At 45.0% G+C, this 12,268-nt stretch overlaps 1 protein-coding gene and 1 pseudogene across 2 annotated transcripts in view; both read right to left on the reverse strand.

The window, feature by feature from the left end:
* The window catches only part of LOC311015227 (putative nuclease HARBI1), a 49,703-nt pseudogene extending 40,071 nt beyond the window's left edge, over positions 1 to 9,632 (reverse strand). Inside the window, exons 1-2 of the transcript in view lie at positions 9,552 to 9,632; positions 2,012 to 2,072 (exon numbers count right to left, since the gene is read on the reverse strand). The product of the transcript in view is annotated as a putative nuclease HARBI1 (transcript). The remainder of the gene's footprint in view (positions 1 to 2,011; positions 2,073 to 9,551) is intronic.
* naaladl2 (N-acetylated alpha-linked acidic dipeptidase like 2) overlaps positions 1 to 12,268 on the reverse strand; it is a gene marked incomplete at both ends in the record, with an annotated part of 796,426 nt that overhangs the window by 161,429 nt on the left and 622,729 nt on the right. The window lies entirely within an intron of this gene.

Here is a 12,268-nt window from a genome sequence, read left to right on the forward strand (position 1 = left end):
CACTGACTCCCCTTTTCAGCAGCTACGGAGAGGCCTTGGACTGCCTGCTGATGGGCCTTCCCTTGCACACCCATCTCTAAGTAGCTTGGATGTAGATGTGGCTACAAACCCTCTGCAGCCTACCTCCACCGGTCAGACCTTTGCTGTCCAGCCTCAATGTAGTGCATCAGCTGCCAGCTCGGTGTACCAAAGGCCTCCTCCACTGCAGCCTCCCAGGGCACTGTAAACTCGCTTGATGTAAACAAGCTTGAGTGAGGCTGACCATAGTATGAGGTCTGGTCTGAGGTTGGTTAACGCAATCTCAGCTGGGAAACAGAGCCTCTGGTCTCAGTCTGCCAACAGCTTCCAATCGCATGCCCCGCCTAGCCTTGCAGTGTCTGGTCCTGAGGTGGGGAGTCTGGCTTGGCCCTCGTCTTCCTGGAAAATGTCATCGTCGGCCGGTGGAAGGCGGGAGGGCATTCAAGCTCGCCCGTCAACTTTCCAGCACTGCTGCAAGACACCGTGATACCTGGATGTTCCGACAGGTGTAGCGACCTTGAGTGGGACTGGTCTTGCAGCCCACCAGGCAAGCAAACCGATCCTTCTCATCATAATCTCTAGGGACAACTTATTATGGGCATATGTTTCCTTGTTCATGGCTTTGACACCAACCTCAATCATTCAGAGCCATACTGCCCTACAAAGGCAAAAGACAGTAACTGACCAGTGTCAAACTGAGAAAAATTAATTTAAAGTTTTTTGTTTTGTCTGCACAAATATATTATAGGTAGAGCAATGAAAAAATGGTGACTTGTTGCCCTGATGGAAAAATGTGTGTATATAAAAAAATCTTGTGCTTAAAGTTTACCTTTGACCCTTATTTGTCAGATACTGTACTCTGCCTTTGTGTTATGTATTAAAAAATAAGGAGTTGTGCAAAGGCAAAAGGCAGTAACTGACATATAATAAATATTTGCTTACCACCATATAGAAGATCATTAACTGAACACCTTCATTAAAGTCTAATGATCATGGCATTTGTTTTAGATGACACACAATTACTTACACATTTAGTTGTTGCTATCCGGTGCTGGGAGTGCATTCAGTTGGAGTCAATGCGTGGACTAAAGAACTTCAATTTCGTGTACAGCAAAACCAACAGGGTGACTGCAGATAGGTGACACAAGAGTGTACAGTATGAATAAATACAACAACTTTCTCTGATAATTAAAAACAATAATTTATTTTAAAGAGAATACAAAGATATCAAATTAATGGATGGTTTAAAATGAATGTATGGAGATAAAAAACAAATTCTTTAAATTGAGGTTTCTTATGATGGTGGGCATAAGCAATGTAATTTCCATTGTTTTGGATGCAATAAACTTGACTTGAATTATGCTGTCACTCCTTTCGCTTTTTTATTTGGATATTTGTGTTATAAGTGATTCAGTGACAATACATGGACAGTACCTGAAGTGCGGCAAATTTTTATGGAAAGTAAAACAAAGGCAGATCATCGTAACTGCAAGGCGGCACCGTAACATCTCTTTTATGAATGGCTTAACAAAGGCAGAGTACGGTAACTGGACTTTTGCGTCGAAGATCAAAGCTAAAGAACGGTAACTGCAGTTGCGGCTTTCTGCCATGATTGCTTGTATGGTTTTGGGAGTTACGGTAAACACAACCCTTTTTTTTCTTCCAAAAAGCAGTCAAATTGAGTATAGATATGTTTCCACATGATAAAGGTCTTTTATATCCCAAAAATGACAATAACTAATTTTCGACCAAAAATCAAGCGTAGCATTAGTTCTGGCAGGCCACGACGTCAAGCTCTAAATCAGCAGCAACAGCGTAGCTGTCAAAACCGAGGGGATCAGCTGACGGCTCAGTTGACTCCCCGTGCTCGCTTCCTATTGGGAAATTGCATTCAGAGCGCGCTATTTAAACTGCTCTAGCCTGACCTCCCTCTTTGCTTCCTCTGCCGGCGTTTTCAAGACGAGCTCCCGTTCGAAGAGAATTCGCTATTTACGTTCGTACTCACCCTGCTGCTGCTGATGTCGTCGCTCTCCGTCCATGATGAAGACCCGCGGCTATATGACAGTACGGAGCCTCAGCAAAAACAGAGACACAGAGGAAGCCGACGAATCTACGACGATGAGAGGGCTCCATCTCTCCGTCGAAGCTCTCGCCCGGCAGGCAAAGGTAACGCCACAGATGTACCATTGCTCGACGACTGGCCGATTCCAAGCCGCTGGAGTTTCTGTTTGCCAACGATGTTACCGCTCCGGTCGGAGCGTCACACCAGGAACTGTTAGCTTCATTTTAAATTGCGCTGGGTTTTAACCTCCACCCGCCGATCAGCTCCTGTCTCCGCTCCTCGGAAAGCTTCAGCAAACGCAAACACAGCTCCCGGAACTCAGCATTCGCTACGACTCCAGCTGCTGCCCCGCCGGCCAAAAGAGCTAGAGCCCCGACTCCAGCATCGCCTCTGCAACTCCGGCAAACGACGCCATCATGGCAGCGCCGTCTTCCACCCAGTCATCCATTTCCAGCATGAATTCCAGGATCCAAAGCTAAGAGGCCGCTACCGCTTCACCTTCCAGCTCTTCTCTCCAGGCCGCCGTGTTTACATCCCGGGAACCTGCCGCTTCCTCCTCGACGCGGGCCGAAGACGTCACTCCGACACCCCCCGACGGCGTCTCTATCCCGTGCAGAACTCTGGGAAGTGAAGTCCCAACCTCCACCGGCGTCCCATTCTACCCTCCCGCTGCTGCCATCTCTGGCAATCTGAGAAGCCAGATCCCCGCAGTCGGAGGTAATGATGTCAATCTAGCCAAATCCTGCTGTGCTCTGATTTCAGTAGGCGAATTCGACCCGATGTAGCCTCCTGCAGCGCGCTACCTTACGCGTTGTATGTGGGTCGAAGCGATGCATGATGGCTAGAATTTGTTTTTGCTTAGCAGCCGACTACAAATACGTCACAGGGTCGCGACCACCATACGTGACCTAAAACATTGCGGTAACAGTTTTAAGAGCCGCTTCTTGCAGCGCTTGGCAGCGTGGTCTACGACGGCTACAACCGGCTTGCCCACACCTCTGCTGCAGCGGAATGGTTCTTATTGATTGAAAGTTCAATGACATGTATTCAGGTCTGCACTCGGCGGCCACCTTGTGGTGAAATGCTTGCCTTTTATTTTGGTCGCTGATCTCATGGCTTGATCCAAAGTTCTGTGCATTGTGTTGTGAGTAGGCCTATTTACATGATGTGAGGTCTGGTTAATACAATCATAGGATGATAATACAAATATACTGGAAAAAAAAACAAAAAACACACACACATGTCACCTTGCGTGTGTGTGTATGTGTGTGTGTATATATGTGTATATATAGCCTATATAGCCTATCGCAGGGGTACTCAAATACAAATCCTCAAGGGCCACAAAGATGTTTTTCAATGACTCAAAGGTCCATTTATTGAGGTCGGTCAGGCCACATGTGATATACTGTATTTAGTGCATTTCTTTTTGTTGTTCTTACCTCTGAATTTTGAGGATATGTTTCTTCAAAATGTGTATGCTTTTGTCTCATAATGCCGTTTTCAAATTGGAAATCTTCATCACAGATAGTGTCCTGGCATATTAAGCACATGGGTCTTGTGCTGGTTGGAGGAAGAATGAATGCAAACTTTCAGTCCATTCTCTTTAAATGGCGATTTTAACTGTCCACCTTCTTTAGGCAGAGAACTTTGAACACGCCATTTTCATGTAATCTTTTTTCCCGTGTGCAATCTATGCTCCTACTCTGGCAAAGTGGCAATATGCGAACGGCTTCAAAAATGAAAGTGAAACTTAAAAATGCTCGCAGCGCGACCCAATAACAGGGTGTCTGTTGGCATGGAGACAAGTCCCGATACACGTGTTGACCCAACCAAAACACATACTGAAGAAATAATAGTTCCGGGGCCACAAATAGGTGGCCGGCGGGCCGGATGCGGCCCAGGGGCCGCCTATTGAGTACCGCTGGCCTATCGCTTGAGTCACGTTGACTCTGCTGTCAGACTCGACGGCGTTCGGCTACAGTCTCTTAGAGCCCGCCCCCTCAGACACCTGCAGCTCTCGTCGGTGCGATAAGTCAAGTCAAGCCAAGACCATCCTGAACAAGCCTAATGATAAGTGTGTGGTAGATTGTTGTGATGTGTCCGTGATGTTAAAAGATAGCCTAATGATCCTAGACCTGGAAAGACTCTGACACTAGCAGGATTCTCCGTTGTTATGGCGTATACAGAGATGTAATCTGCGAAGTCTCTCCATCCCGTCCAGCCGAACTGGATCTTTCCATCATTGCCGATCTTGCCATGTCATACGGGGGAACTCTGTTCTATGAATACCACAAATCATTTTCTGCCAGGGCTGCCATGTTCATTTAGAGGTTAACCAAATACTGGACTGGTCTGTGGTCGACCTGGCCCTAATCAGCAGGCACTGCACTGGCCGCCAAGCTCTTTCTTGCACCATTCGCAGTTCTTTCTCACACCATGCAAGCTGTGTCCCAAACCCGTGGCTATAGCCTAGTCCATCCGCCAGCAGGCCCAAAAGCCGATGAGGATAAGGTGACATCTTTTGGACTCCAATGTTCCACAAATCCATAAAAACGTATGCAATTTGTCAACTGTAACTATATTCATGCTTGCAGCTATTGCGGGGACGGGCATCCAAAATCAGTGAGTCCCAGACGAACCCGCCTCGTGAGGAAGGAAAAGAGATAATAAAACATCCGTTAAATAATTGTAAGCTAAAAAAAAAAAAAAAAAAAATGAAGCAGCTGTTACTTTATCAACAAAGGGTGCTCCCCATACCATTAACAGATTTATAAGACGCCTTACTTGGGCATCCTTGCTGGGGATCTTCATCATCTAGCAGCTCACATTCCAGGCCGCATGTGCTTTTTGGTTCACTGTTTTGAGTCCCGCAAATGCAGCCGTCCTCCATCAAAGGCCTCCTCGCAGGTGTCCAGTTCCACCTGCGCTGCTCGGATCCATCCGCCAACAGCTTGCTAGAGAATCCATCCATTAAGCTCCTGCTAAACGGCTTCAAGAGAGGAGCCCAAGGCAAGAAATTCGTCTCCCTTTCACCCCACTCCATCTTTTCACAAATTAATCACCCACCATGGAACGGGTGCTTTGGTTCATAGGCTCACTGTTAGGAACAGCCTTATGGGTTTTAATAGAGATACTCGGATCAGATATCAGCTCCGATATCGACTAATTAGCTGGATCGGATATCAGATGAATGAGGCCGATCCAGCATTCCGATCCAGCCATTTCATTTTTATTAACATCCTACACAGCTATACAGTGACAGCAATCTAGTCGCTTCAATTCTGTTTGCTATGCTGGTTACGTCATCACGCAAAGCACGCTGGCAGCCAGTGATGAGTACACAGAGCAACACGGAGCAAGCGCCGGTTCATTAAGCCTTTGTCCGTCGGGTTTCAGGCAGCTACTACATTTCATATTACATTTTAAAATATCTGTTTACAGTGCACTTTACATGGTAAAGTGTTATTTATTTCCTTTTGCTGCTAATGTACACTTCATTCGTTAATAAATAATATTAAGTACATTTATATCTGTGGCAATGCCACATGATCGAAACTGGATTGGTGCATCTCTAGTCTCTAAGGTGTGGAGAATTCACCACACGCTCACGATCTTCAACCCCTCCCAAGACCTCACCATAGGCCATGTAACTCTCCGCAGTCATTACCTTTGTGTTCCTGAAACATTCCAAAACTGATAGAGACAGAAGCGGAATATCTGTTCCTATTTCCCAAACTAACTCTGATTTTTTTCCATTGTCTTCCATGGCCCGCTATCTGGGAGCCGTGCTCCAGCCAGCCCACAGGAGCCGCTGTTCATCACGGAGGGAGGAGAACCCCTGTCACGAGCCTGGTTCAGCTCTTGCCTCCGCCTCCTCTGCCAATTCTGCGGCCTCCTTCCAGAACGCTGCACGGCTCATTCGTTCCGCTTTGGAGCAGCAACCACAGCAGCAATGTGCCCAACCTAAAAGACATGGGCAGATGGTCCACCTGCTTATGAACGTTATCTGCGCCATCCTAGATGCTCAAGCCATGAGCCGAATATTGGAAGTACATCAAGTATAATCAAAATATTATTATTCACCAAGCTGAGGGGTAACTGATCGGCCTATCTCCTATTTAAATAGGCTACATTTATTTTTAACTCAGATAGCCTCCTGACATCTCTTGTAGCAAGAGGGTCAGGGAATTGCCGGTGTGGTCGTTTTGGGGGCCTTTTCTTTGCTGCTGCGCTCCCGGCCTGGCTGTGCCTGCTGCCATGGACTACTACTTGATACATGCTTCTGTTAATGCCACCACTACTGTCAATGCTACTACTACTATACTACCAACACCAAATGCAGTTGGAACCCAAGGGCCTGGGCTGCACGAGATTTCTGCCTAAAAGCCTATTAAGGCAGTTTTTTCTCGCCACTGTCGCTGTAAAGCTTGCCCCTGGGTGATGTTGGGACTTTGAAAATGTGGTGACTCTTGAAATTTTGAGCGTATTCTAGTCCTGCTCAATATTAAGTGTCCGGAGATGACCTCTGTTGTTTGACAATATAAAATTGAATTGAATTGAATTTATCATGTAAGGTGACCTGGGGTGTTTGGAAGGCGCCAACAAATAAATGTATTATTATCATTATTATTATTATTATTATTAATATATTATGCCGTTCATGATAACTCATGAAGGGCAGGAAGGAGCAGATAGGATACGTCTGTCTCCTCTTTATTAATCAAGCTGAGGGTCAATGGATCTGCTAATCTCCTACCTAAATAGGCTACATTTATTTTAACTCAGATAGCCCCCTGACATCTCTTGTAGCAAGAGGGTCAGGGAAATTGCCGGTGTGGTCGTTTTGGGGGTTTTCTTTGCTGCTACGCTCCCTGCTTATGCCGTTCATGATGGCTCATGAAGGGCAGGAAGGTGTTCTTCCTGCCTCAGGCTTTCCACGCAAGCGCGTGGAAGAGCAGGGAGTCCCAGAACAGTACCATACCGCCAAATGAAACTTGTGCAAATAAATAAAGATTCTTCTTGACAAAGTGGTCCTGACTGAAATCAAGCGTAGCGTTAGTTCTGGCAGGCCACGACGTCAAGCTCTAAATCAGCAGCAACAGCGTAGCTGTCAAAACCGAGGGGATCAGCTGACGGCTCAGTTGACTCCCCGTGCTCGCTTCCTATTGGGAAATTGCATTCAGAGCGTGCTATTTAAACTGCTCTAGCCTGACCTCCCTCGTTGCTTCCTCTGCCGGCGTTTTCAACCCACCTCCACCCCAGCTCCTCCCGTCATCTGTTATGTACCTTACCATTGTTCTTGTTGGTTGCTCTGCTCTGTCTGGGGTTTTCTTTGCTGCTACGCTCCCTGCTTATGCCGTTCATGATGGCTCATGAAGGGCAGGAAAGTGCTCTTCCTGCCTCAGGCTCACACACACATTCACACACCGACGGTGGAGTCAACCACGCAGGGCGACAGCCAGCTCGTCAGGAGCAATTTGGGTGAGGCGTCTTGCTCAGGGACACCAGGCACTCAGCTAGGAGGAGCCGGGGATCGAACCGGCAATCTTGCTGTTGCCAGCCAACCCGCTCTACCTCCTGAGCTAAACCCCCCTCATTACACAGCAGGATGTGATGTTTTTCGCTTCAAAATAAAAGAACGAAAAACGGAAAATGACTCGTATCCCGTTATTCGTTTTAAAAACGGAAAACGAGAAACGGAAAACGACTCCTTAACTGATATTAGATGTTGTGTTCATGAATGGGATTCGGGGATGAAATAACAGGGCCATTTTTCATTCCAGATTTTCCGTTCGTCTTTTTTAATGACCTTGAAGGCGCTGTATGCTGCGAAATTACCTGAAAGCCTACCTGAGACATTTAGGGGAGCTCTAAAACACTGTTCATTAACGCTCTGACAGCGTCTGACGCTCGCGTTTTGAAGTAAAGCTACTGTTTTAAACACGCACCTAAAGTGTTATGACGTGGACATAAAAGCGGTCCAAAACCGACGGGGAGAATCGGAGCCTCCGCCTCGCCGCCACCCAGCTGTTGATCCTTGGTGTGACTGCCGGGGTCGGCTGCGCTCTGACCGACCGGGAGCCGCTCCGTGATTCGGTGTCCAGCTCATGGAGCCTGCTAACAACAGCGCTTAATTAACATAGTGTAGAGTTACACGGACCGGCTTTCACACTTTTCCAAAAGTGGAGCATATGCCCATCTCGCGATCGCGAATGTAGAGTCAATTGATTTCGGGTTTAAAATGCATTGTAACGCGCGTTACTGAGATTTGTACCGAGTAAAACATTACCAGTTTTTTTTTTGTAATGCCTTACATTACCGCGTTACAGCAAAACATAATGCATTACAGTAATGCATTACTTTTGTAACGCGTTACTCCCAACACTGATCTTATGATAATCATAATGTCAAACAACCCTTGGTACGATACCTATTTTTTGCATTTGTCATGTTGTTGAATACATTGCCAAAAATAAAAACTATTCAGGATCAGCTCATGTTCTGGAGGACAATTTAAGGATTTCTAAGGGTTTTTATCGGCTGATGGCCTTGTTAGATCAAAGAGCGTAACATAATTGGGAGACGTGAAAAAGAACCCTCAGACATAGTGCTAATTAATTCACACTTTGGGGACAATAGCAGCGCTCAGCCATGCTCATTACAGTAGCAGATGGTCATATCTGTCTGTGTGTGTGTGTGTGTGAGCGTCTGTGTGTGTGTGCTTCACGAGGGGGACAAAAACACAACGTCAAAAAATGTAGACATCAGCAGATTGACAGCTTGTTGTATTTATAAGAGAAAACAAGAGGAACTGTATGTGCGTGTTACTATACTGAGCGACTGCTGTTAGTGACAAAGGCTCCTTAGCTCTGGTTTTCAGATTCCATACCAGCACCACTTGCTATGAGCTATGGACATGGATATAAGAGAGCTGAGATAAGCCACAATCACTCAACCCTGCTGCCAATTTATTCCACTCACAATACTGCAACAAAAATAAATCCTTGCATGTTCCCCATAGATCACTATGATAAAAGAAATGTGCATTTTTAATTCCTGAAGCTTTTATATCTAAAAAATTAAGTTATAATATTGTTATAATATAAAGTTATAATATTGTAACCCTATCTGTATGAGCACAGGTGTAGTCCTCGTCGTCATGCCCCTGTTCTGTTTTAAGGTCAAAATGATTGTGCATATTTCCATATTTGTTTTTATTCCATTTACATTTAGGGCATTTAGCAGACCACAACATATCATTGCCGATAAAGTAAGAGCAAAAAAATAGAAACAAGTGTTAGTTCCTCGTCTGAGTAAAGTAGTTGCTGTTCAGCAAACATACCTTAAGAAAAACAGTACTAAGATCAAAGTGCTATTGGTAAGAATAATAGAAGTGCTTTTTTTATTTTGTTAACTCTTGCACACTGGGGTGAGATTTCTCCCTGTCATCATTCGCCAGGAAGAAACCCACCAGCGATGTCGGGCTCTCGTCTTCAGTGGCTGCTTCCACCCTCATGGAGTCTTTTCGTTTCTGACAGTTGGTCAGAAACATGAATAGTCTGTGGCCACTACATCAAAACCATTCCCTTGTTTTGGCTTGTCTTCATTTTGCCTCACCATTGCACCTCTTGTCACGTAGGTGGAATTGATTCACAATCATTTCTGCTTCCTAAATGGACAGATCGATATCCCTGAAGTTTAATTGACTTGGTGTTAGACTGTGATGATTAAGTGTTCCCTTAATTCTTTTCGAGCAGTGTATTATAAAAGTTTAAAAGCAATACAGGGTTAGTGGTTTTGTCACTCATCTATCATCATGGGGTGGATGTGGCTCAGGGGGTCATCCCTCAACCGTATTGTGAGGTTCTTGTAGCACTTTTCAGAAATGATGGCCAAGTGTCGTCAAACTGATGTTTCCGCATGTCGTCAAGTTGATGTTGTACTGCGTTGTCAAGTCGATGTTTTATTATTTGTCAAGTTGGTGAATGTTCTCTAAAGGCTGTGCATGGGTAGTGAAGTTGATGAAAACATTTTTTGGTTTGCATTTGTTTGTTTTTTTAATTTCCAGTGCCTTGCATTGCCTTGGTTCACTTCTCCGATTCACGTCCCACATGATCACATTTCAAAATCCACCCACTATATTCATGAGAAATAGCCTGGTGTCCCTGATGTATGTGTGATTGTGTTTTTTTTAATCTGTAGCCACAGGGTTTCCCCCAGAAAACTTGCAAAGCCTGGTGGTATGGCCGCTATAGAAGCCCACCGGCGGCCCACCGTGTTTTTGTAAAATTATTTCAAATTATGACTATTACGTGTTATTGTAAGCCATTTATTAACCACACTTAAACGCAGAGTCTTACAAAAAGACACAATCTTGAAATACGGTTTTAACAAATACAAAAAAAATACAATTAAACTTAAGTTAAATCCTAGTGAATCTTAAAACAAGCCATTGCTGGTCACATTTAAAAGTAAAATAAATTAAAATGTGCAAACATGGCCAAGGGGTAAAAACAGGGAACTCAGAGGCTGAAGAGGTATGTTGTACTGTGTGACCTCTTCTACTGTTCATTTTGAGTCACAGCCAAGTAATTGGCAAGATCAAGCAAGGCTGCATAATTTGTATGGTCGGCAATTTCATGTTTTAGCAGCCAGTAAAGGCATTTAAACCCACCGATTATTTCCTCGTGCTCCTTGTTAATCACTGGCTCAAAGGCTTCAGTGATTGACAAGCCTAGAACATGAAAAACATGAAAGCTATTTGTTATTTTATAATAGATATTTCATTTTAGTCAGTGTACTGTATTTACATTATTTGTTTACTTTTGCTTGCTGGCATCTCAATGCTAGTGTGATGGTGTAGAGACCCAATATGTGCGTTTAGCACATCTTGCCTATAAGTTGTACAAGTAGCGTCAATAAAGACTCTGGTTGAGGATCCTTGCGGTGCCCACTGGCGGTGGTAGCGACACACCCGCCCACATCGCATCACTAGTCATCGCATCGCTAGTCCTGGCCACATTCCGCTACAACACATTCACATTCCACAGCTATAAAACAAAGCGTATCTAATGCTGAATTTAATAGCAACATTTGCTAAACCAACATGAAATTAGCGAGAATAATATTGTTAATATTTTAATATAGTACATACATACCATACTCGGTCTTATAGAGCCATCCGCTAAATGTAGGGTCAGCTAACCATTTTGGATTAAATCCGCTAGTTCGATGTTTACCATCGCGGCTCGCAGAAGGCTGCTCTGACGCCGTGCTAACATCCGTGCTAACATCTGTGCTAACTTGCGCTGGCTCTTCCTCATCATCGGCGGCTTGCCGGGGATGCACCACCTTGGCCTCGGTGTGAACGAGCGGGCTCATCGTCTCCTCCAGAGCTCCTCCGACTTCGCAAAAATAAAGTGTCCAACGTTTTTTGACCCTTTCTCCGGGACATGTTGCGTAAGAGTTGTTCGCGTGTAAACGGGTAGAGACAGGCAGTGGTTTTGGGGGTTCAGCTGACAGAAAATACACCTGACCTCTCCCCCGCGTTATGTAAGAATATCGACCATAAGATTACGCCATTGCGCTTTCAACCGTATCACCAGATGCGGTTAAAAGCTCTGTATACCGTCTTTGGTATCACTGTTTCTGGTGCATAAAAAATTATTTAAAATAAATAAACAAGCGACGCTTAGCCTGGCGGGGGGGCAAGAAAAGCCTGGCGGCCCGCCAGGCCTATAAAGCACTGGTGGAAACCCTGAGCCATTACACATATTCATCAGCTGTTGCCAAACAAAGACCGTGGCACATACACACACAAGCAGACAGACATATTTTCTCTCCAGAAAACAGCAGAGGAGCAGAATCACTTGTTGAATGACTTGTTGCTGAGGTGAAATGTGCTTCTGGTGTGAACAGCAGACTACAGCTAATGCAGCAATTGACATACCACCGTACATAATGCCTACGCTGGATTAAATGCAGAGGTCACCTGGAAAGGATGCCATAGGCTGACATGTTTTCTTTTGGAAAATTTAAATTTGATCTTTCATTTCATTTCAAAAAATGTCTGTGTTTTTTTGTATCTGTACTTTGTTCATAGTTTTAAGCCAGGTGCTAAATTGCTGCTTTGCCCTTCAATGAGTCACTCAACCTTAGTTGTCACTGCACAGCTTCCAGGCCAAGTGG

This window comes from Eutrigla gurnardus (genome assembly GCF_963514095.1).
Source record: "Eutrigla gurnardus genome assembly, chromosome: 6".
NCBI classification, from domain to species: Eukaryota; Metazoa; Chordata; class Actinopteri; order Perciformes; family Triglidae; genus Eutrigla; species Eutrigla gurnardus.